This window comes from Canis aureus, chromosome X (assembly GCF_053574225.1).
Source record: "Canis aureus isolate CA01 chromosome X, VMU_Caureus_v.1.0, whole genome shotgun sequence".
Classification (NCBI taxonomy): Eukaryota; Metazoa; Chordata; class Mammalia; order Carnivora; family Canidae; genus Canis; species Canis aureus.
In genome coordinates this window covers 24,262,815-24,287,924 of record NC_135649.1, presented here as the reverse complement: position 1 = coordinate 24,287,924, position 25,110 = coordinate 24,262,815, and the positions used below count along the sequence as shown (strand labels likewise).

The following is a 25,110-nucleotide window of genomic DNA, read 5'->3' as shown; positions in this document are numbered from 1 at the left end:
TTGCAGATATTGAACTGAAATGTTCAATATGTTTAAAGAAATCAGAGGAAGGGAGAGGAGGCAAGAGGACGAAAGATTAGGGGACCTAGTTTCATCTGGTCCCTTGAATTTAGCTAGATAACTATAAAATCATTCTTAACACCCATGAATTCAACTTGAGATGTAAAAAAGAATTGCTGTGACTTTACAAGTAGAAACATGACCACTTTCTGCAAGGTTGGAGGTGCAGAGAAGCGAATCTAAAGCAATATATTGGATGATATATGGTGAAGGGAGGGAGCCTCTGTAAGCCAGCTACTGGAAAGTGATATAGCCCCAGAAGGCAAAATTAGAATGCTTAGAAATCTGTCCAGTGAGAGACATCCTTGCCTGAAAGGTGCTCAGGTGGTGAAATAAGGCAGAATTGTAGTTTGGACGGTGTGGTCTCAGGATCCCTGAAGTCACAGAAAGAACAGGATGATTGAATTGGCAGAGTTCCCAAGCATTGGAGCAAGGAAACTGGTAAGGTCAGCAAGCCCACAAGCCATGGTCCTATCAGGTGACTGCTCTCGATGTGAGGACCCTGCAAAAGACACGTATGCGGGGATAGTCCACCTTCCCCTGGGAGGGGTGGAGCAGGTATGCACCAATCAGACAACTGCTTTCTGAGCCAGGGACTTGCAAAGTGCAGAAACGAGGGACCTTCTGCCTTCCCCTAGGATTATGAGTATGGGCACACACCACAGAAGTCTGGGGAGTTTGGCATATACAAAAGTGAAGGCAACATCCCCTGATGGTTTACTGGAAAAGATACTGGGATCTTTTGGCTTTGGGGCATTAGATAGAGGGGTAGTCATTTTACTTTTAATCCTCTAAAGAAGCCTGGAAAACCTTCAAGGAACAAAAGCCACACAAAGCAACCAGAAAGAGCATACACTGAACCTGGTTCCTGGAAATGGAACTTTGCCCAGGCAGACACCTAAGTCAGCATAGCAGGCCCCTCCCCTAGAAAACCAATTGGAAGAACAGGTGAACGGCAAGTTTACAAACCTCACAGGGCTGCAAAATTCCAAGACTAGGAGGAAATACTATATACAATTTGAGGGTTTTTTTCTCATGATTTGTTTATTTCATTTTAAAATTTTCCATTTCTTTTTTTTTTCTGCCTTCACTTTTAAACTAGTTTCTTATTTTATCAAGTCTTTGGTTTTAAGTCTTTTTTAACGTTGATTTTTTACATTTACATTTTATTGATATATTCTTCATTTTTGGCTTCCTTTCACTGTATTCAATTTTAATTTTATATACATAAATTTTGTTTTCTTTACAATTTTGGGATTTAGTGTCTTCTAATATATAGACCAGAATACACTCAGGACCAAGTGGATAACCCTGTTTTGTCCACCCCGTGAGATTATATTCTTCCTTCTCTTTTTTGCTCTCTTTTTTCTTTCCCTTTTTCTTTTACCTTTATTTTTTGGTTCTGACATCTTTAGATCTGTCTAGTGTATATTTTGCTTGGGTCATAGTTGATATTTTTAATTTTGTTCACTCATTTATCTATATTTCTTTGGGCAAAATGATTAGAAGGAGGAATTTACAACAAAAGAAAGAACCAGAGATAATACTCTCTGACACAGATCTAATTGATGTGGATATAAGTAAAATGTTGGAGCCAGAATTCAGGATAACAATTTAAAAGTTACTAGCTGGACATGACAAAAGCGTAAAAGAAACTAGAGAATCTCTTAGTGCAGGAATGAGATCTAATCAGGCTGAAATGAAAAATGCTCTGAGATGCAGTCTAATTGGATGTTCTAAGAAGTAGGGCAAATGAGGCAGAAAAGAGAGTTAGAGACAGAAGACACATTGATAGAAAATATTAAAGCTGAGGAAAAGAAAGAAACAACTAATGGACTATTAAGAAAGGCTTCAAGAAATCAGTGATGCCATAAAACAAACAAACAAAAAATTAGAATTATTTGGGTCTCTGTGGGAGAAGAAAGAATGAGAGGGCCAGAAGGTATGCTTGAGGGCATCCCGGGTGGCTTAGCAGTTTAGACCCTGCCTTCAGCCCTGGGCCTGATCCTGGAGACCCAGGATCGAGTCCCATCTTGGGCTCCCTGCATGGACCCATGCTTCTCCCTCTGCCTGCGTCTCTGACTCTCTCTCTGTATCTCTCATGAATAAATAAATAAAATATAAAAAAGAAAGTATGCTTGAGCAAAATATAGCTGAGAACTTCACTAATCTGGAGAAGGAAACAGGTATTCAGGTCCAAGAGGTAGAGAAGACCCCTTTCAAAAATCAATAAAAATAGATCAACCTCCCAATATATAATAGCAGAGCTTGCAAATTTGAGAGATAAACAGAAAATCCTGAAAGCAGCTCAAAACAAGAGATTCCTAACATACATAGGGAGAAATATTAGAATGACAGCAGACCTATTCACAGAGACTTGACAAGGTAGACCAGGGTACTAGATGAGAAAAACATGCCGCCAAGAATACTCTATCCAGCAAGGCTGTCATTCAGAATGGAAGGAGAGATAAAGAGCTTGAAGGGCATAGGGAAACTGAAAGAATATGTGACCACCAAGCCAGGTCTGCAAGAAATATTAATATAAATGGGATCCTGTAAGCAAAGACGGAAACCAAGAGTAACAAAGACTGGAAAGAAACAGAGACAATCTACAGAAATAGGGAATTTACAGGTAATACAATGGCACTAAATTCATATCTTTCAGTAGTTACTATGAATGCAAATGGGCCAAATGCTCCAATCAAAAGACCCAGAGTATCAGACCCATCCATATGCTGTCTATAAAAGACTCATTTTAGACCTAAAGACAACTTCAGACTGAAAATGGAGGAGTGAAGAACCATCTACCATGTGAATGGACCTCAAAAGAAATCTAGGGTAGCAATCCTTATATCAGACAACTTAGATTTTAAACCAAGATTGCAGTAAGAGATGAAGAGGGACACTATATGTAATACAAGGGTCTATTTAACAAGAATATTTAACAATTATAAATATTTCAACACTACACTCACTGCAATGTACAGATCATATTAGCAGAGTATCAATAAATAAATAAGGGCTTTGAATGACACACTGGACCAGACGGACTTCACAGACATAAACAGAGCATTCCATCATAAAGCAACAGAATACACATTCTTCTCGAGTGCACAAGGAATGTTCTCCAGAATAGATCACATATTGTGTCACAAAGCAGGTCTCAACTGGTACCAAAATATTGGACTTATTCCCTGCATATTTTCCGATTAGAATCCTTTGAAAATTGAATTTAATTAATCACAAGAGGAAATTTGGAAGGAACTCAAACATTTGTAGGTTAAAGTATATCCTACTAAAGAGTAAATGGCTCAACCAGGAAATTAAGGAAGAATATATAAGATTCATGGAAACTAATGAAAATGAATATACACCTGTTTAAAACCTTTGAGATACAGAAAGGTGGTCCTAGGAGAGAAGTACATTGTAATACAATCCTCTCTCAAAAAATTAGAAAAATCTCAAATATACAAGCTAACCTTACACTTAAAGGAACCAGAGACAGAACGACAAACAAAGCCTATTCCAAGAAGGAGAAGAGAAAGAATAAAGATTAGAGCAGAAGTCAATGACATAGCAAGTAGAAGAACAGTAGAACAGATCAATTGAAGTAGAAGCTGGTTCCTTGAAAGAATAAGATCAATAAACCTTTAGCCAGACCTATCAAAAATAAAAGAGAAAGGACCCAAATTAACAAAATCATGAATGAAAGAGGAGAGATCATGACAAACACCAGGGAAATACAAACAATTTTAAAAACATTATGAGTGACTATATATAGCACAGTAGGTGATCTGGAAGAAATGGATGTATTCCTAGAGATGCATAAACTAACAAAACTAAAACAGGGAGAAAGATAAAATCTGAAAAGATTCATAACCAATGAAGAAGTTGAAGCACTAATCAAAAACTTACCAAAAAACAGGAGTTCAGGGCCAGATGGCTTCCAAGGAGAATTCTATCAAACATTTAAAGAATAAATAGTACCTATTCTTCTGAAGCTGTTTCAAAAACCAGAAATATAAAAAAAAAACAGAAATATAGGAAAACTTCCAAACTTATTCTCTGAGGCCAGTCTTACCTTGATCCCAAAACCAGAACAAGATCCCATAAAAAAAGAGAATTACAGACCAATATCCCTTATGAATGTGGATGCCAAAATATTCACCAAGATACTGGCAAATAGAATCCAACAGTACATTAAAAGGATTATTAAACATACCAAATGGGATTTATTCCTGGGCTGCAAGGGTGGTTCAATATTCTCAAATCAGTGATACATAACATTAATAAATGAAAGGACAAGAACCGTATGATTTTCTCAATTGATGCAGAGAAAGAACTTGACAAAATACAGCATCCTTCCTTGATAAAGCATCTCCACAGTGTAGGAATAGAGGGAACATATCTCAATATCATAAAAGTCATCTATGAAAAGCCCACAGCCAATATCATTCTCAATAGGGAAAAATTGAGAGCTTCTCCCCTAAGGTCAGGAACGTGACAGGGATGCCCACTCTCACCATTGTTCAACATAGTACTAGAATTCTTGCCTCAGCAATCAGACAACAAAAAAGAAATAAAAGGCATTCAAAGTGGCAAAGAAGTCAAACTGTCACTCTTTGCAGATGATCTGATACTCTATATGGAAAATCCAAGAGACTCCACCCAAAAATTGCTAGAACTCATACAGGAATTCAGCAAAATGGCAGAATATTAAATCAGTGCACAGAAATAAGTTGTATTTCTATACACTACCAATAAGACATAAGAAAGAGAAATTAAGGCATTGATTCCATTTACAATTGTACCAAACATCCTAACTAGTAATAAAACTAACCAAAGAGGGAAAGGATCTGTACTCTAAAAATTACAGAACACTTATAAAAGAAATTGAAGAATTCACAAAGAAATGGAAAAGTATTCCATGATCTTGTACTGTAAGAATTAACACTGTTAAAATATCTATGCTACCCAGAGCAGTCTACACATTCAATGCAATCCCTATCTACATACCAGCAATGTTTTTTCATAGATCTAGAACAAATAATCCTAAAATTTGTATGGAACCAGAGAAGACTTCAAATAGCTAAAGGAATGCTGAAAAATAAAAACAAAGCTGGTCATAGAACAACCCTAGACTTCAAGCTATATTGCAAATCTGTAATCCTCAAGATAGTCTGGTTCTGGCACAAAAACAGATACATAGATCAATGGAACAGAATGGAGAATCCAGAAATGGATCCTCAACTCTATGATCAACAAATCTTTGCCAAAGCAGGAAAGAATATTCAATGAAAAAAGGACAGTCTCTTCAATAAATTGTGCTAGGAAATTTGGACAGCCACATATAGAAGAAAGAAACTGGATTATTTTCTTACCTTGTACACAACAATAAACTCCAGATGGATGAAAGACCTAAATGTGAGACAGGAGTCCATCAAAATCCTAGAGGAGAACAGAGGCATCAACCTCTGTGACCTAGGCCCCAGCAACTTCTTGCTAGACACTCCTCCAAAGACATGGAAATAAAAGCAAAAATGAACTATTGGGACTTCAGCAATGTAAAAAGCTTTTGCACAGCCTAGGAAACAGTCAACAAAACTAAACGGCAACCTATGGAATGGGAGATACTTGCAAATGATATATCAGATAAAGGGATAGTATCTAAGATCTATAAAGAACTTATCAAACTCAACACCCAAAAATTAATCTAGTCAAGAAATTGGCAGAAGATATGAACAGACATTTCTCCAAAGAAGACATACAAATAGCCAACAGACACACGAAAAAATGTTCAACAGCACTTGGCATGAGGGAAATACAAACCACAATGAGATACTACCTTACACCACTAGGAATGGTTAAAATTAACAACACAGGAAACAACAAATGCTGGTGAAGATTTGGAGAAAGGAGAATCTTCACACACTGCTGATGAGAATGCAAACTGGTACAGCCATTCTGGAAAATTATATGGAGGTTCCTCAAGCAGTTAAAAATAGCCTCAGTGTCCATCGAAAGATGAATGGATAAAGAAGATGTGGTTTATGTATACAATGGAATATTACTCAGCCATTAGAAACGACAAATACCCATCATTTGCTTCAACGTGGATGGAACTGGAGGGTATTATGCTGAGTGAAATAAGTCAATCGGAGAAGGACAAAAATTATATGGTCTCATTCATTTGGGGAATATAAAAAATAGTGAAAGGGAATATAAGGGAAGGGAGAAGAAATGTGTGGGAAATATCAGAAAGGGAGACAGAACATAAAGACTCCTAACTCTGGGAAACAAACTAGGGGTGGTGGAAGGGGAGGAGGGCAGGGGGTGGGGGTGAATGGGTGACGGGCACTGAGGGGGGCATTTGACCGGATGAGCACTGGGTGTTATTCTGTATGTTGGTAAATTGAACACCAATAAAAAATAAATTTATTAAAAAAATAGAGCTACCCTCTGACTCAACAACCGTACTACTGGGTATTTACCTGAAAGATATAAATGTAGTGATCCAAAGGGGCGTCTGCACCCCAATATTTATAGCAGAAATGTACACAATAGCCAAACTGTGGAAAGAGCCAAGTTGTCCATTGTTAGCTGAATGGATAAAGATTATATATACAGTGGAATGTACTCTGCCATCAAAAAGGATAAATGCTTACCATTTACATCAACATGGATGGAACTAGAAGGTATTATGCTGACCAAAATAAATCAGAGAAAGAAATTTATCATATGGTTTCACTCATATGTGGAATATAAGAAACAGTGCAGATGACCATAGGGGAAGGGAGGGAAAACTGAATGGAAAATCGTCAGAGAAGGAGAGAAACCCTGATAGACTCTTAACTATAGGAAACAAATTGAAGGTTCCTGGATTGGAAGGGTGTAGGCAGATGGGGTAATTGGGTGATAGGTGTTAAGGAAGGCATGTGATGATGTGATGTGATTAGCACTGGGTGGTATATACCATTCATGAATTATTGAACACTACATCAGAAACTATGAATGTACTATATATTGGCTAATTGAATTTAAATAAAGTAAAGAAAGAAACCAGAGAATGTTCATAGTAAAATGAAATTATATGAACTATTTTATTTTATTTTTTTTGAACTATTTTAATTAACCAGGTATAATGGGGCACCTGGGTGGCTCAGTGGTTGAGGATCTGCCTTTGGCTCAGGTCATGATCCCTGGGTCCTGGGATGGAGTCCCACATCAGGATCCCTGCAGGAAGCCTGCTTCTCCCTCTGCCTATGTCTCTGCCTCTCTCTTGTGTCTTTCATGAATAAATAAATAAAACCTTTAAAAAACAAGTATATTTAGAAACAAACCAAATATGACTTCTAGAAATAGAAAACAGTAATTGAAAGTATAAACTCAATGGATGAGTTAAACATAACATATAGCTGAACAAAGATATTTTGAAGTGGAATAAGAGATTAAAGCCATACAGAAAGATGAAGGGATTGAAAATGTGAGAGAAGTTAAGATACAGGGAAAAATAGTGTAAAAACTTCTAGTAAGTTTTCATTAGATATATGATGACATATATTTTGAACTCTAAAACCATATACCCTGGACTTGAGCTCAACCTTTGTCACTACTAGCTATGTGTCGTGGATGAATTATTAAAGTTATATTTGTCTTAATTGTCTTGTCTGCACAGTGGGTGTAATAGTACCTTACAGAGTCGTAGAGAGTATTAAATGAATAATTACATGTAAATATTTTCAGCAATGCCCATAAGATTGTAAGTACTGCTTATTGTTATCTTGATTTTGCAAAATACAATGACAGAACCACATGGAACAACTCGTCTTAAATAACATTGCTAGTAAGTGCCAGAACCAGAACTTGCACTAAGGAAGTCTTGCTTCAGAGTTTACAGTTTTAATTACTTTGACATACTGTCTCTCAGAAATAACACACTCTAAGGAGAGATGTAATTTTCCATAGTTAACTGACTGAAAATAATCCTGAACTGATAAAACAAAAGGAAACAAAAAGGCCCCTAAGTTACCAAGTTTGGTAAATACACATACATACATATGCACACACCACTAGCAGATATAAAAGAAAGAAAGAAGTACATATATTCACATCATACTGAAATTGCCAAATACCAAAGATAAAAAGAAAATAAAGTGGATGGAGAGAAACAAACAAATCAAAGATCTATATTCTGATATTACTGTCAACATAACAATCACACTTATAGCTGATTTCTCAATAATGTATTTCAAAAAAATGGAATGTATCATCAAAGAGTAGGAATAAAATAGTTGTCAAGCTAGAATTGTTTATATGCAAAATTCTTATCCAATAACTAATGGACCTGAAAACATTCAGATAAAAAAAAACAAAAAACAAAAAAACGAGTGAATGCACTTACAAAAGACTATCACTTAAATTAGTTGTAAATGATGTACTTCAGAAAAAAGACAAATTATCCCAGAAGAAATGTGTGAGATACTAGAAGTGAGAAAATTAAATGGCAGATATGGGCATATGTGTTTTAAAAAATGGAGCATTTAAAATGATAAAAAATTTAAATGTTTGAGGTTAAAAAATTTGACTAAAATCCCAGATATTAATACCATATCATTAAAAAACAGAATGATCAGGGTTTACACACTGAATATTTTCACATTATTTGGAAGTAGGAATAAAATATTGACTAACTACAGATGAATTAAAATAAATATGAATTTATAATCTCCCACAAAGCCACTAAAGGAATTGAAAAAATGTGTTAAAGTAGAAAGAAAACATGGGAAAAGGTGAAGAAGAAAATTTTCAGTCATAACATGTGATAACTGACAAAAGTAAAAAATATAAACAGAAAATACAAAATAGGTTAGAAATAAATCCAACCATATTATTACAATCGATCTTTCTAGATAGAAAGATGAAAGTTGTCAGAGGAATTAAAGATCTACAACAAAGAGCCACAGTTATCCCGTGGGAGTTTGGGTCAGATGTAGCTACATCCCAGGCTGAACCTTTGCAGCTATGTGAGATCCTAAGCAGACAACCCAGCTAAACCATGTCTCACCTCCTGACCATGTATTCTGTGAAACAGTAAATAGGTATTTTATTTTAAGATTTTATTTATTCATGAGATTCAGAGAGAGAGAGGCAGAGACATAGCAGAAGGAGAAGCAGGATCCTCACAAGGAGCCCAATGTGGGACTTGATCTTGGACCCGGAATCATGCCCTGAGCCAAAAGTAGACGCTTAACCAATGAGCTACCCAGGCATACCCAAGAGGTGTTTTTTTTTTTTTTTTTTTTTTTTAATTTTAACTACTGGATTTGTGCTAGTTTGTTATGGCAGAAATAAAAGACTAATACAAATTTTGATACCAGCAAGTGGGGTGCTTTTTACAAAAAATACCTGAAAAAATAATAGAGGCTTTGGAGGCAGTTGGTGGGAGGTGGCTAGAAGTATTTTAATACGTATGTTAGAGAAGTGAAATTGTATCCTACAGTTACACGAAAGTGTATCTTGTAAGTTTTAAAATTGGATTTATAGTTAAAGGAGATTTCCAAACAACCTCTTGAAGGTGCTGTCAGGTTTATACTAGGTGCTGTTCGAAAGAAAATTACAGGTCTCAAATGGCATCACTTGGGTCAGGTCAAGTCACCAAACTTGGGCTTTAAAACCTAGCCTAACTGCAGTTCCAACCTCCTCCAGAAATGTTGTCTTAACCTGTCAATCAGGATTTTTCTGATAAATACAAATGAGGTAATCTGTCTGTCACATGGGCCCTCTCCATCCTCCAAAGGAAGATGAGGTAATCTACCTAATAAGAACCCTGTTCTTCCATTGAAGAATGAAAGGTAACCTTATCTGGAAAAATTCTTTCTTTTCTTCTGCTAATACCTTTCTTGCCCCAACCTCCTTCCTATAAAAACTTTACATTTTGCACAACTCCTTGGAGCTCCCCTCTACTTGCTAAATGGAACACTGTCTCATTCATGAATTGTTTAATAAAGGAATTAGATGTCCAAATTTACTCCATTGAATTTTTGTTCCTTAACATCGAATATAGTAAAATGTGAGAGGAGAGAAATAAATTGGGGAAAGAGCTACTAAAAAAGGAAAAGAAAAGTTACTGGATAATTTTGACAATCTTAGGTCTCCAGATTCCAGATGATAGAAGATGTTAAAAGTCAAAAAAGCTGCCTAAAGTATGGCATGGAGAAAAAGTCAAGTTAGAGATTACATAGCATTTTGCCAACAATTCAGAAGGATCAGAATATTCAATCAGTAAAAGAACTCTTGAAAGTACTCTTTCAAGTAATTTAGGGTTTGCCACACATCTGCCTTAAGCAAACCAGAGGTCTTCTAGAAAGCTTAAGAGATTTGTCACTTGGTCATCTCAGCAATAATAAGTTAAAGAAGGGATTATTTCCAACAGAGTTGTGAGTGTGGCTTTTGTCAATAAAGTGAAATTCATGCAAGATCTGTAAGTTTTTGAGATTTTATTTCAGTATAAACACACCCACCTTGGACTGAAAAGACTAAGTACAAAATTAAAGTAAGCTGCCAGACCTCCAATTTTATACTGACAAGAAGCCAACTAACAAAACTAGTCAGCTGCAAATGGATGTTACTTTTCATGAAAAATAAAGGATGGCTTGGTTGATAAAGCTGAAATCCATGCATAATTATTCCCAGGCCTTGACATCTCATAATCAAAACCCCAATATTTACCCAGCAGTATTTCAGAAGTGCCATGCCTTTGCACATTCCATTTTCCCCTTTTAGAACTGTAATGTTACCTATTATCCTATCCCTTACTAGTTATGCCTTCCCCACCGAAGTATGTATGCTATGTTGTGGGTAAATAATTTGTCTCTAATTTCACAGGTCCATAAATAAAGAGGAATTGTACCTTAGAAATTTGACTCAATAAATTACACTGAGAAGGTTCATTCACACTTAGACCTTATTAGTTAGATGATGTGATTTTAAAATTTGCCTTGATACTGTAAATCGAATGAGATTTGAGGGGTCTTATAATGGAATGAAACTAATTTGCATGTGGTTAAGTCATGAGTCATTAGTGGACACGGGATGGATTGTTGTGAGTAGGATTCTAACAGCACCTCCAATAAGCTTTTATTATTTTTTTAATTCATTTTTTATTGGTGTTCAATTTACCAACATACAGAATAACCCCCAGTGCCCATCACCCATTCACTCCCACCCCCCCGCCCGCCCTCCTCCCCTTCTACCACCCCTAGTTCGTTTCCCAGAGTTAGCAGACTTTACGTTCTGTCTCCCTTTCTGATATTTCCCACACATTTCTTCTTCCTTCCCTTATATTCCCTTTCACTATTATTTATATTCCCCAAATGAATGACAACATATAATGTCTGTCCTTCTCCGATTGACTTACTTCACTCAGCATAATACCCTCCAGTTCCATCCACGTTGAAGCAAATGGTGGGTATTTGTCATTTCTAATAGCTGAGTAATATTCCATTGTATACATAGACCACATCTTCTTTATCCATTCATCTTTCGATGGACACCGAGGCTCCTTTCACAGCTTGGCTATTGTGGCCATTGCTGCTAGAAACATCGGGGTGCAGGTGTCCCTGCGTTTCATTGCATCTGTATCTTTGGGGTAAATCCCCAACAGTGCAATTGCTGGGTCGTAGGGCAGGTCTACTTTTAACTCTTTGACGGGATCCCTGGGTGGCGCAGCGGATTAGCGCCTGCCTTTGGCCCAGGGCGCGATCCTGGAGACCCAGGATCAAATCCCACGTCGGGCTCCCGGTGCATGGAGCCTGCTTCTCCCTCTGCCTGTGTCTCTGTCTCTCTCTCTCTCTCTCTCTCTCTCACTGTGTGCCTATCACAAATAAATAAAAATTAAAAAAAAAAAACTCGTTGAGGAACCTCCACACGGTTTTCCAGAGTGGCTGCACCAGTTCACATTCCCACCAACAGTGTAAGAGGGTTCCCTTTTCTCCGCATCCTCTCCAACATTTGTGGTTTCCTGCCTTGTTAATTTTCCCCATTCTCACTGGTGTGAGGTGGTATCTCATTGTGGTTTTGATTTGTATTTCCCTGATGGCAAGTGATGCAGAGCATTTTCTCATGTGCATGTTGGCCATGTCTGTGTCTTCCTCTGTGAGATTTCTCTTCATGTCTTTTGCCCATTTCATGATTGGATTGTTTGTTTCTTTGGTGTTGAGTTTAAGAAGTTCTTTATAGATCTTGGAAACTAGCCCTTTATCTGATATGTCATTTGCAAATATCTTCTCCCATTCTGTAGGTTGTCTTTGAGTTTTGTTGACTGTATCCTTTGCTGTGCAAAAGCTTCTTATCTTGATGAAGTCCCAATAGTTCATTTTTGCTTTATCATTCTCAATGGGGAAGCACTGGGAGCCTTTCCCCTAAGATCAGGAACAAGACAGGGATGTCCACTCTCACCACTGCTATTCAACATAGTACTGGAAGTCCTAGCCTCAGCAATCAGACAACAAAAAGACATTAAAGGCATTCAAATTGGCAAAGAAGTCAAACTCTCCCTCTTCGCCGATGACATGATACTCTACATAGAAAACCCAAAAGTCTCCACCCCAAGATTGCTAGAACTCATACAGCAATTTGGTAGCGTGGCAGGATACAAAATCAATGCCCAGAAATCAGTGGCATTTCTATACACTAACAATGAGACTGAAGAAAGAGAAATTAAGGAGTCAATCCCATTTACAGTTGCACCCCAAAGCATAACGTACCTAGGAATAAACCTAACCAAAGAGGTAAAGGATCTATACCCTAAATACTATAGAACACTTCTGAAAGAAATTGAGGAAGACACAAAGAGATGGAAAAATATTCCATGCTCATGGATTGGAAGAATTAATATTGTGAAAATGTCAATGTTACCCAGGGCAATTTACACGTTTAATGCAATCCTTATCAGAATACCATGGACTGGGATCCCTGGGTGGCGCAGCGGTTTGGCGCCTGCCTTTGGCCCAAGGGCGCAATCCTGGAGACCCGGGATTGAATCCCACGTCAGGCTCCCGGTGCATGGAGCCTGCGTCTCCCTCTGCCTGTGTCTCTGCCTCTCTCTCTCTCGAGTCTCTCTCTCTCTCTCTTTCTCTCTCTCTCTGTGACTATCATAAATAAATAAAAAAAAATACCATGGACTTTCTTCAGAGAGTTAGAACAAATTATTTTAAGATTTGTGTGAAATCAGAAAAGATGCCGAATAGCCAGGGGAATTTTAAAAAAGAAAACCATATCTGGGGGCATCACAATGCCAGATTTCAGGTTGTACTGCAAAGCTGTGGTCATCAAGAGAGTGTGGTACTGGCACAAAAACAGACACATAGATCAATGGAACAGAATAGAGAACCCAGAAGTGGACCCTGAACTTTATGGTCAACTAATATTCGATAAAGGAGGAAAGACTATCCACTGGAAGAAAGACAGTCTCTTGAATAAATGGTGCTGGGAAAATTGGACATCCACATGCAGAAGAATGAAACTAGACCACTCTCTCTCACCATACACAAAGATAAACTCAAAATGGATGAAAGATCTAAATGTGAGACAAGATTCCATCAAAATCCTAGAGAAGGATACAGGCAACACCCTTTTTGAACTCAGCCACAGTAACTTCTTGCAAGATACATCCACGAAGGCAAAAGAAACCAATAAGCTTTTATAAACCTGTACCTTGAATGTGGGTGTGACTTGTGAGTATGATATAGGATGTTACTACTGTGATTAGGTTACATTATATAGCAAGGAGAGATTTTGCAGATGTAATTGAAGTCCAAAAACAGCTGAATTGGACTTACTTAAAATGGATATTATCTTCACTATTACTGCTTAATTACATAAAAGCTCTTAACAATAGGAACTGGGCCCCACTAGAAGAGAGACCTCTCTGCTGTCTTTAAAGAACAAAGTTGTTTGAGTTTTACAGTTCCAAGTGAATGAATTCAGTCAAGAAACTTGGTGGCGGGCACTAAGGTGGGCACTTGATGGGATGTGCACTGGGTGTTATACTATATGTTGGCAAATTGAATTTAAATTAAAAAATAAATAAAAATTTTAAAAAAAGAAACACATGATTTTAAAAGAGGGCCCTAAGACTTCATCAAAATAAAGAGCTTCTGCACAGCAAAGGAAGCAATCAACAAAACTAAAAGGCAGCCATTGGAATAGAAGATATTTGCAAATGACATTTCTGATAAAGAGTATCAAAAATATATAAAGAACAACTCAACACCCAAAAAATGAATAATCCAATTAAAAATGGGCAGAAGACATGAACAGACCTTTTTCCAAAGAAGACACAAGTGGTGAAGAGACACATAAAAAGATACTCAACATCACTCATCATCACAGAAATGCAAGTTAATACTAAAGTGAGATAACACCTCACACCTGTCAGAATGATTAAGAATACTTCAATAGATACAGCATACAGGACGAAATGTTAGCAAGAGGTGAGTCTGGATAATGGACCTATGATTGTTCTTTTTCTTATTTTTGCAACATATTATTTCTTTAGGTTTGAAATTACTTCAAAACAAAAAGTTAAAGAACTTATACACTTTTCTGGATTAAAAAAAAAAAAAAAAACTCCGGTTCATAAAGGTATTGAAATCATCTAATATTTTCTAAAGAAAGAGGTGGAATATATACATGCACAAGAAAGAAAGAAAATAATGGAAGGATAAGTTAAAATTTAACAAAAATCATTAACTATGAAGGAGGAAGGGATAGCAAGGGAGGCACGGATGAACAATGTACATCATTCAGAGTTTTTTTTTTATTTTTAAGTTTTTATTTAAATTCCAGTTAGTTCACATAGAGTGTAATATTAGTTTCAGGTGTATGATAGAGTGATAGAACACTTCCATACAATATCCAGTGCCCATCACAAGTACACTCCTTAATCCCTATCACCTACTTCACACATCCCCCTACCCACATCCCCTCTGGTAACCATCAGTTTGTTCTCTATAATCAAGAGTCTGGTTCTTGGCTTGTCTCTTTCTTTTCTTTCCTTTTGATCATTTGTGTTGTTTCTTAAATTCCACCTATGAGCGATATCATATGGCATTTTTCTTTCTATGATTGACTTATTTCACTTAGCATATACACTCTAGCTTCAACCATGTTGTTGTAAATGGCAAAATTTCATTCTTTTTTATGGCTCAGTAATATTCAATTGTATGTATCTTCTTTATCTATTCATCAGTCGATGGACACTTGAGCTGTTTCCATAGTTAGGCTATTATAGAAAATGCAGCTATAAATATCAGGGTGCATACATCCCTTTGAATTAGTATTTTTGTATCCTTTGGGTAAATTGCTAGTAGTGGAATTGCTGGGTCATAGGGTAGTTCTATTTTTAACTTGTTGAGGAAACTCCACAGTTTTCCAGAGTGGCTGCACCAGTTTGCATTCCCACCAACAATGTAGGAGGGTTTCCCTTTCTCTACATCCTCACCAACACCTGTTGTTTCTTGTTAATGTTATACATTCTGACAGGTGTGAAGTGATAACCCACTGTAGTTTTGATTTGTATTTCCCTGATGATGAGTGATGTTGAGCATCTTTTCATGTTTCAGTTAGCCATCCATATAGCTTCTTTTTTTAAAAAAAATATTTATTCGTGAGAGACACAGAGAAAGACAGAGACAGAGAAATAGGCAGAGAGAGAAGCAGGCTGCATGCAGGGAGCCCGATGTGGGACTTTATCTCAGGATTCAAGGATCATACCCTGGGCCAAAGGCAGATGCTCAACTGCTGCGCCACCCAGGCATCCCATCCATATGGCTTCTTTGGAAACATGACTGTTCATGCTTTCTGCACATTTTTAATTGGATCATTCATTTTTGGGGTGTTGAGTGTCATGTGTTTTATATACTTTGGATACTAACCCTTTATCAGATATGTCCTTTACAAATATCTTCTCCCATTCCATGGGTTGCCTTTTAGTATTTCTGATTGTTTTCTTTTATTAAAGATTTTATTTATTTATTCATGAGAGACACAGAGAGAGAGATGCAGAGACATAGGCAGAGGGAGAAGCAGGCTCCTTGCAAGGAGCCCGATGTGGAATTGATCCCAGATCCCTGATCCCAGGATCACACCCTGAGACGAAGGCAGACGCCCAACCGCTGAGCCACACAAGTGTCCCATTCTGATGGTTTTCTTCACAGTTTGAAGCTTTTTTATTTTGATGAATTCCTATTATTTTATTTTTTCTTTTTTTCCCTTGCCTCAGGAGACATATCTAGAAAGGACTTGCAATAGCTGATGTCAGAAAGATTATTGCCTGTGTCCTCCATTAGAATTTGAATGGTTTCAAGTATCACGCTTCGGCCTTTCATCCATTTTTAATTAATTTTTGTGCATGGTGTAAGAAAGTAGCCCAGTTTTTTTCTTTTGCATGTTGCTGTCCAGTTTTCCCAACATTATTTCTTGAAGAGACTCTCTTTTTACCATTGGATATTCTTTCTACCCTTGTGGAAGATTAAAAACATAGGTTTAAGATTAAACGTTGCAGGTTCATTGCTGGGGTTTCTTTTCTGTCCTATTGTTCTATGTGTCTATTTATGTGCCAGTACCATACTATCTTGATCACAAAAACTTTGTAATATAACTTGAAGTTCCAAATTATGATGTCTCAAGCTTTGCTTTTCTTTTTCAAGGTTTCTTTGGGCATTCAGAGTCATTTGTTCCACACAAATCATAAGATTGTGTGTTCTAACTCTGTAAAAAGTGCTGTTGGTATTTTGATAGAGATTGCATTAAATGTATAGATTACTTTGGGTAATATAGACATTTTAACAATATTCTTTCAATCCACAAGCATGGAATGTCTTTCCATTTCTTTGTTTCATCTTCAATGTCTTTCATCAGTATTTTATACTTTTTAGAGTACAGTTTTTTCACCTCTTTGTTATGTTTATTCCTAGGTATCTTATTAGTTTTGTGCAATTATAATGGAATTGATTCATCAATTTCTATTTCTGCTGTGTCAGTATTGGTATATAGAAATGCAACACATTTCTTTATGTTAGTTTTGTATCCTACAAATTTACTAAGTTCATTCATCAGTTCTAGCAGTTTTATGGTGGAGTCTTTTGGATTTTCTATATATAGTACCATGTCATATGCAAATAGTGAAAATTTGACTTCTTCCTTGCTGATTTGGATGCCTTAATTTATTTATGTTTTCTGATTGCTGTGGGTAGGACTTCTAGTACTATGCTATATAACAGTGGTGACAGTGGAAATCCCTGTTTTATTCCTGACCATAGAGGAAAAGCTCTCAATTTTTCTCTATTGAGAATGATGTTATCTGTAGAATTTTTGTATATGGGCTTTATTATGTTGAGGTATATTCCCTATAAGCCTACTTTGTTGAGGGTTTTTATTATGAATGGATATTGTACCTTGTCAAATGTTTTTTTCTGCATCTGTTGAAATGATAATATGGTTTTTATCCTTTCTTTTATTAATGTGGTGAATCACATTAATTGATTTGTGAACATTGAACCACACTTGCAACCCAGGAATAAATTCCACTTGAACGTGGTGAATGATTCTTTAAAATATATATTTAGATTTGGTTTGCTAGAATTTTATTGAGAAATTTGCATACATGTTCATCAGGGATATTGGCCTGAAGGTTTCCTTAATTTTTTTTTTTTTTAGTTTTTAGTTTAAGTATTTTTTTAGAGATTTTATTTATTTATTCATGAGAGACACACAGAGGGAAGCACAGTCATAGGCAGAGGGAGAGGCAGGCTTCCCAGGGAGCCTGCTGTGGAGCTTGATCCTGGGACTCTGGGATCATGCCCTGAGCCAAAGGCAGACGCTCAACCACCGAGCCACCCAGGTGCCCCAGTTTTTTTTTTTTTTAAGTTTTTATTTAAATTTCAATCATCTAACGTACCATGTAACATTAGTTTCAGGCGATCAATATAGTGATTTAACACTTCCATACACACCCTGTACTCATTATAACAAGTACACTTTTGGCCAGCCTGGGTGGCTCAGCGGTTTAGCGCCGCCTGCAGCCCAGGTTGTGATGCTGGAGACCCGGGATCGAGTCTCACGTCTGGCTCCCTCCATGGAGCCTGCTTCTCCCTCTGCCTGTGTCTCTGCCTCTCTCTGTGTGTGTCTCTCATGAATGAATAAATAAATGAAATCTTAAAAAAAAAAGTACATTCTTAATCTCCATCATGTATTTAACCCATCTCCCCACACAATTCCTATGGAATGGAAGAAGATATTTGCAAATGATACATATGATTAAAGGATAGTTTTCAGAAATATAAGGAACTTATAAAAATCAATACCAAAAAATACCCCCAAATGATCAAGTTGAAAAATGAGCAGAAGACATGAACAAACATTTTTCTGAGGAAGACATACAGATGGTCAACAGACACATGAAAAAATGCTCAAGATCAATTATAATCAGGGAAATAAAAATCAAAACTACAATGAGATATCACCTCAACCCTGTTAGAAAGGCTATAATCAACAACACAAGAAACAGGTAGTTCTTTCTTTTGTGGTATCTTTATCTGGTTTGGGTATCAGGGTAATGCTGGCCTCATAGAATGAATTTAGATTTCTTTCCTTTTTTCTATTTTTGGAGTAGTTTGAGATGACTAGGTATTAACCCCTCTTTAAATGTTTGGTAGAATTCACCTGTGTAGCCATCTGGTCCTGGAATTTGTTCACTGGGAATTTTTAAATTACTGATTCAATCTCCTTGCTGGTAAATAGTCTATTCAAATTTTTTATTTCTTCCTCTTTCAATTCTGTTAGGTTACATGTTTCTAGGAATTTATCAATTTCCTCTAGGTTGTCCAATTTACAGGTGTATATTTTTTGTAATATTCTCTTATAATTGTAGCTGTGTAGTGTTGCTTATTATTTCTCCTCTCATTCCTGATTTTATTTATTTGGGTCCTTTTTATTTTCTTTTTGGTAAGTCTGGTGAGAGTTTTAGCAATTGCATTATTTTTTGTTTCAAAGAAATAGCTCCTGATTTCATTGATCTGATATATTAGTTATATATATATATATATATATATATATATATATATATATATTTATATATAGATATTTATATATATTTATATATATTAGCTCCTGCTAATTTTAGGCTTTGTTTGTTCTTCTTTTTCTAGTCTTTTAGGTGTAGGGGTAAGTTATTTGATGCAAATGATATGTTAAAGTTCCCTACTATTATTGTACTATTACCAATTAGTTCCTTTGTGTTTGTTATTGACACTTCTATGTACTTGAGTGCTCCCATTTTGGGTGCACAAATTTATAATTGATCTTATTGGATTATCCTCTGTGTTATTATATAGTGTACTTGTCTCTTGTTACAGTCTTTGCTTTAAAGTCAACTTTATCTGATATAAATATTGTTATTCTGGCTTTCTTTTTACATCCATTTACATGTTGGTGTTCCTCCATTCCCTCACTTTCAATATACAGGTGTCTTTAGATCCAAATTGAGTCTCTTGTAGGCAGCATATAGACAGGTCTTGTTTTTTGTTTTTTTTTAAAGATTTTATTCATTTATTCATGAGAAACACAGAGAGAAGGCATAGACATAGGCCGAGGGAGAAGCAGGCTCCATTCAGAGAGCCTGATGTGGGACTCAATCCAGGAACTCCAGGATCACGCCCTGAGCCGAAGGCAGATGCTCAACCACTGAGCCACCCAGGCGTCCCTCTTGTTTTTTAATCCATTTTGACACCCTATGTCTTTGGATTAGAGTGTTCCATCCATTTACATTCAAAATAAATATTGATAGATACATATTTATTGAAATTGTATTACATGTGGTTGTTTCTGGAGGTTTTCTCTGATCTTTTCCTGTCTTTGTCATTTTTGATCTTTCTTTAGCACCCAGAGTCAGTCCCCTTAAATATTTCTTGCAGAGCTAGTTTAGTGGTCATGAACTCCTTTAGTTTTTGTTCGGGAAATTCTTTATCTCTCCATTCTGAATGATAGCTTTGATGGATTCATGGTTGCAGGTGCCCCCCCCCCCATCCACCACTTTGTATATATCATGTTACTTTCCTCTGGCTTTGCAAGTTTCTGATGAAGAAATGTCCAGCTAGCCTTATGGGTTTTCCCTTATAAGTTAAGGACTTCTTTTATCCTGCTGCTTTTAAGATTTTTTTCTTTATCACTGTATTTTGCCAATTTAATTACAATGTATCTTGGTGTTGGCCTGCTTTTGATTTTGATGAGAATTCTCTGTGCCTCCTGGATCTGGATGTCTTTTTAATTACCTCAGATTCAAGAATTTTTCAGCTATTATTTTTTCAAATATATTTTCTGCCCTCTTTTCTCTCCTTCTTCTGGGACTCCTATAATATAAATGTTATTTTTTAAGATTTTATTTATTCACAAGAGACACAGAGACATAGGCAGAGGGAGAAGCCAGCTCCCTGCAGGGAGCCTGATGTGAGACTCAATCCCAGGACCCCAGGATCATGCCTGGGAAGGGCTCAACCACTGAGTCACCCATGTGCCCCAATATGAATGTTATTATGTTTGATGAAGTCACTGATTTCTCTGTCTATTCTTATGTTACATAATTCTTTCTTTTCTTCAGCACCAATATTTTCCAATATTTTGCACTCTATACCACTAATTAATTCCTATGCTTCTTCTGGCCTGCTATTCATTGCATCAGGCTATTTCCAATCTCACTTATTGCACTCTTCATCATTGAGGTTTTTTTTAAGTATTTATCTCTGTGGTAAGAGTCTCATTGATGTCTTCTTTGTCAAGACTGGTGTCTAAGCCTCTATCTTCTTTTCTGTGTTAGAAAAGCCAGTAATATCTCCCGATCCTGAGAGTAATGGACTTATGAAGAAGTGCCCAGGGACTGGTGTTTCAGGAAGTGATTCCAGTGTGTTGTATGCACTCTGCTATTGTGTTCTGGCTGCTATATCCATCAGGCCAGTTGTCTTTGGACAATTGTGGGCAGTTTTTGGTCCTTGGCCTGAACATGGTGAGTTTTAACTAAGTGCACTCTGTTCTGCTTGTGAAACAAGACCTGTCACCAACTCCACCAGAATTGGGGTCCTGCAGAACTCTTTGGCCAAGAGACATGGCATGTGTAGAGGTGTTTGCGGGTCTTTGGGGTGAGGGGCATCTATCTGGGACTGAGACAGGCTAGACTGAGAAGAGAATTCCTGCCAGAACATAGGGTAGGTGGGGTTTGGTGTAAGCACATTAGGCAGCCAGTGTCCATGCTGCATTGCTTTCTGTAGGTGGCTCCCTGTTTATGCTGAGGGGCTGGAGAGGGAAATACCTGCTCCTTTGTTCCAGGAGAAATGCTTCCTCTTTTTTTTTTTTTTTATTTATGACAGGCACACAGTGAGAGCGAGAGAGAGAGAGGCAGAGACACAGGCAGAGGGAGAAGCAGGCTCCATGCACCGGGAGCCCGACGTGGGATTCGATCCCGGGTCTCCAGGATCACGCCCTGGGCCAAAGGCAGGCGCTAAACCGCTGCGCCACCCAGGGATCCCGAAATGCTTCCTCTTAATGACATACTCTGAGAAAAGCAAATAATTTCCCCCACCATGTGCTCCAGTCTTTATTCAGATTGCATCAGATGCTGTCTGTCCCCAGATTGTGGCCTGCCTTCTCTCCAGGAGCAGCACAGTGCCCTCCAGGCTCTATCCCAGCCAAGCCTGATAATCTTTAAAATCCCAGGCTTTCAGCCCTGCTGGTTTGCAGGAACTCATGAGATTCAGACCTGCTCATTGCCCAAGCCAATGGCCTTGGAGAAACATTTTCTTTGTGTGTTTTCCTATGTGCTTCCTGTTTCTCTCCCTTCTCCATGACCATAGTTTCCTCCCCACCCCAGAACAGCAGCTATGATCCATTGTTTCCATGAACCATGTCCCCACACTTCCTACTTTCTTCAATATGGCCTCTTCACATTCTTTAGTTGTGGAGTTTTTTCTCACTGTTTATGTAAATTTGGGGTGTATTTAGGATGATTTGATAGTTATCTAGATGTGTTTATGGGATTAGACTAGCCTAGGGTCCTCCTACTTTGCTGCCTACAAGCTATTCTCCCATTCAGTGTTTCTTTGTTTAGTTTTCCTTATGGATCCATGTAATTTTAAATCAAAAAGACAAAAACCAAGTAATTCCAAAAATCATAACTATATTACAGTTATTCATTCCATTACATTCATTACAATTACATTCATTACAAACTATAATGAATGAGTTTAGTCACATATAAATTGGTAAGACCAGTTGAAAATGCGACAATTATGGAAACATCACTCATGCAGAAATAATATAATACAAATTTTGTTGCAGTACAGCATGTGTTAAAAATATTTTAGTAGTTTATGAAACCTATGAAAAAGTAGAATACTTAGATTTGGTATTTATGTAATGTTGCTTCATTTATGCATCCAAGCTAGCTGTAACAGTATATTGAAATAGAAGTTGCAGTCATCAAAATTTACCAATGTTTTAATATGTACAATATATATTAATGAAACTACATAGTTTTAATGCTGAAGTTGATGTTGGATACAAAATATTCTTTCACATATTGGACTGAATATTCTGAGCTGCCCACCATCAACTGAATTTTCAAGTAATTTTGAGGTTTCAAAGGAACTTCTTTTAAATCAGCCTAAGAGTCATATAATTGTGTTGAATTAGTCTTTGTAAATGAATTGTCTAGGTATTGGTTGCACATAGTTCAAAATAATGCAGGAATATTTTTAAAAGTTTCCAACTGATACAGTAGAAAAAAAAAAAAAGCCTTGATCCTCTGTGAGTAGAGTGTCAAAGTAGAGAAAGGCTAATCTTGAAAAGATTTGTGTATTTGGCTTCTGTCTAATAGAGTGAGACTCAATGAGATTGAGAAGTGCACTTTGATAAAGTATCTGTGAAAATATATGAGCCACAATTTTTAGATCTTTTAAAACAAGAAAATGAAAAGAAAATGTCAAACTGAAAATATCCTTCAGTTAACAAGCTTTTGCTCTGAGCTTATGAAGTATGATGTAGCTACAGAAATATTATCTGTAAACATATTATGGCCTACAAAGAAGTCAATTAATTGTGCCAAAAATTTCAAATTTGCTAGTAAAATGCAACTTTGAAGAAGATTAAATGAAATTTTATAACTAAAAATAAAGTAAGACCACTTAAAATATATAATTCAGGAAAAAATATTGATATGGCATAAAAGAGAAATAGAGCTAGTACATGACTATAAACTAATGAAAATTGATATAGTTATGATAATTTTAATATTTAGTTAATTGATATGAATAAAATATTTGCTTTAAGTTACATAGATATTAGTTTACTTTTATAGAAATAATTCCATTTTAATAATATTTTTCAATGGAAAATTGTATATAGATCTATCAATAAAACCAAATAGTATGGTTATAAATAAATATTTTTTAAAAATACATAATGTTAGTTAATTTTAATATCCTCTTTCATTCTCAAACTTTTTCTAGTTTTCATGATAAATTATAGGGTAATGCTAGCTCTTAACATTAAGTGAAAGGTTGATGGGTAAATTCATAATGGAGGCATCAGGCTATCAACACCAGAAGTTATGTTAAATTCTAACTCAAGAAATAAATATACCTTTGGAATTACTTATGCCATCATCATACTCAAAGAAAAACATGGAAGGTTAGTTGAATTCTAGTTTCATACAATGGAACATTCTGTGATTATCATGTTAACAGGTATTTCTATTATTTACCTTCACATTTTATTTTACTTTTCATAGAAAGCCAGATTGTCCATTAATAGATTATTCCTTAGACGTAGCACCAAATAAATCTACAAAGCCATTTGACTACATTAACTTATGTTTATAAAATTAAATTTAAATAGTCATATTTGGTTTAAAACTTACCAATAATTAGCTTGATCAAGTATTACATGTTCCAGGTTTTGTGTCATATAGATTCAAAACATTTTGTAACTAAGAAGAGTTACATAAAAATTGCTTCTTATTCAGCTTTTAAAAATAATATCGTAGCAAATGACTACATTTGGTTCACATAACTATAAACACCACCATCATCATTTTAATTTATTATAATTGATAATGATTATTAAAATTTCACTTCACATTTAATCTTACCCAAACAACTATCCTGATAAATCCAGCCTACATTTTTTCTCCCATTCTTCACTTTCTTTTCCTTATATATAAGAAACATATAATTTCAATTGATAAAAATCTCTTCTGATTGGTTCTAGCTAGATATACTGACCCCTTAACAAAAGTATAGTTTTCTAATGAGATTAAGAAAATTGATTTTGTTATTCTATATGTTGGCAAATTGAACACCAATAAAAAATAAATTAAAAAAAGGAAATTGAGTTTTCCATGTAATTCTGTTGATTAAATACAAAGTACTCTATTCTTTTATAATAGATTATGTACTTAATTCTAGAATAACCATTTCACAGATGCATATTGATGTGTAACAAGAAGGAAACAAATATGTATACAGAAATCTTGGAAATAAATCAAAGTATTTTCCTGTCCATTTTATAAATTGTATCTCCCTTAAAGCAAATTATTATTATATGATAGAATACAAATGAAGTTGAAGAGATATTTAAAGGGGATTATTATACAATTTTCTTTTAAATTGTCCATCATAAGACACAAGGAGATGTTTTGAAAATGTTTGTGATTTAACTGCATTTCCATTTTATTTTCTTGACTTGTTGAGTAATTTGTTCCATAATGTGTTTTTATAATTGAGAGAGATGAAAAGTGAAATTGATAAAGATGCATAATTAGCTGCTCTTTTTATTGGGTGCTTTTGTTCAGATTTTTATGCCATCTTCCTGTAGAATGTCAAAATTCAAAGATTTTGTAGATGATATTTAAAATGTTTTTCTCTAGTTATTGAAGTCCACAGAATCATGTTCCATGTCTTACAAGAAATAATGAGAGTCTTGAAAAACAAGATAATGTTTATA

The 25,110-nt window shown here is 36.0% G+C and overlaps 1 pseudogene; it reads left to right on the top strand.

Moving 5' to 3' along the window:
* Positions 1 to 456: 456 nt before the first annotated feature.
* Positions 457 to 25,110, top strand: part of LOC144308820 (fructose-bisphosphate aldolase A pseudogene) — a 231,721-nt pseudogene continuing 207,067 nt past the window's right edge.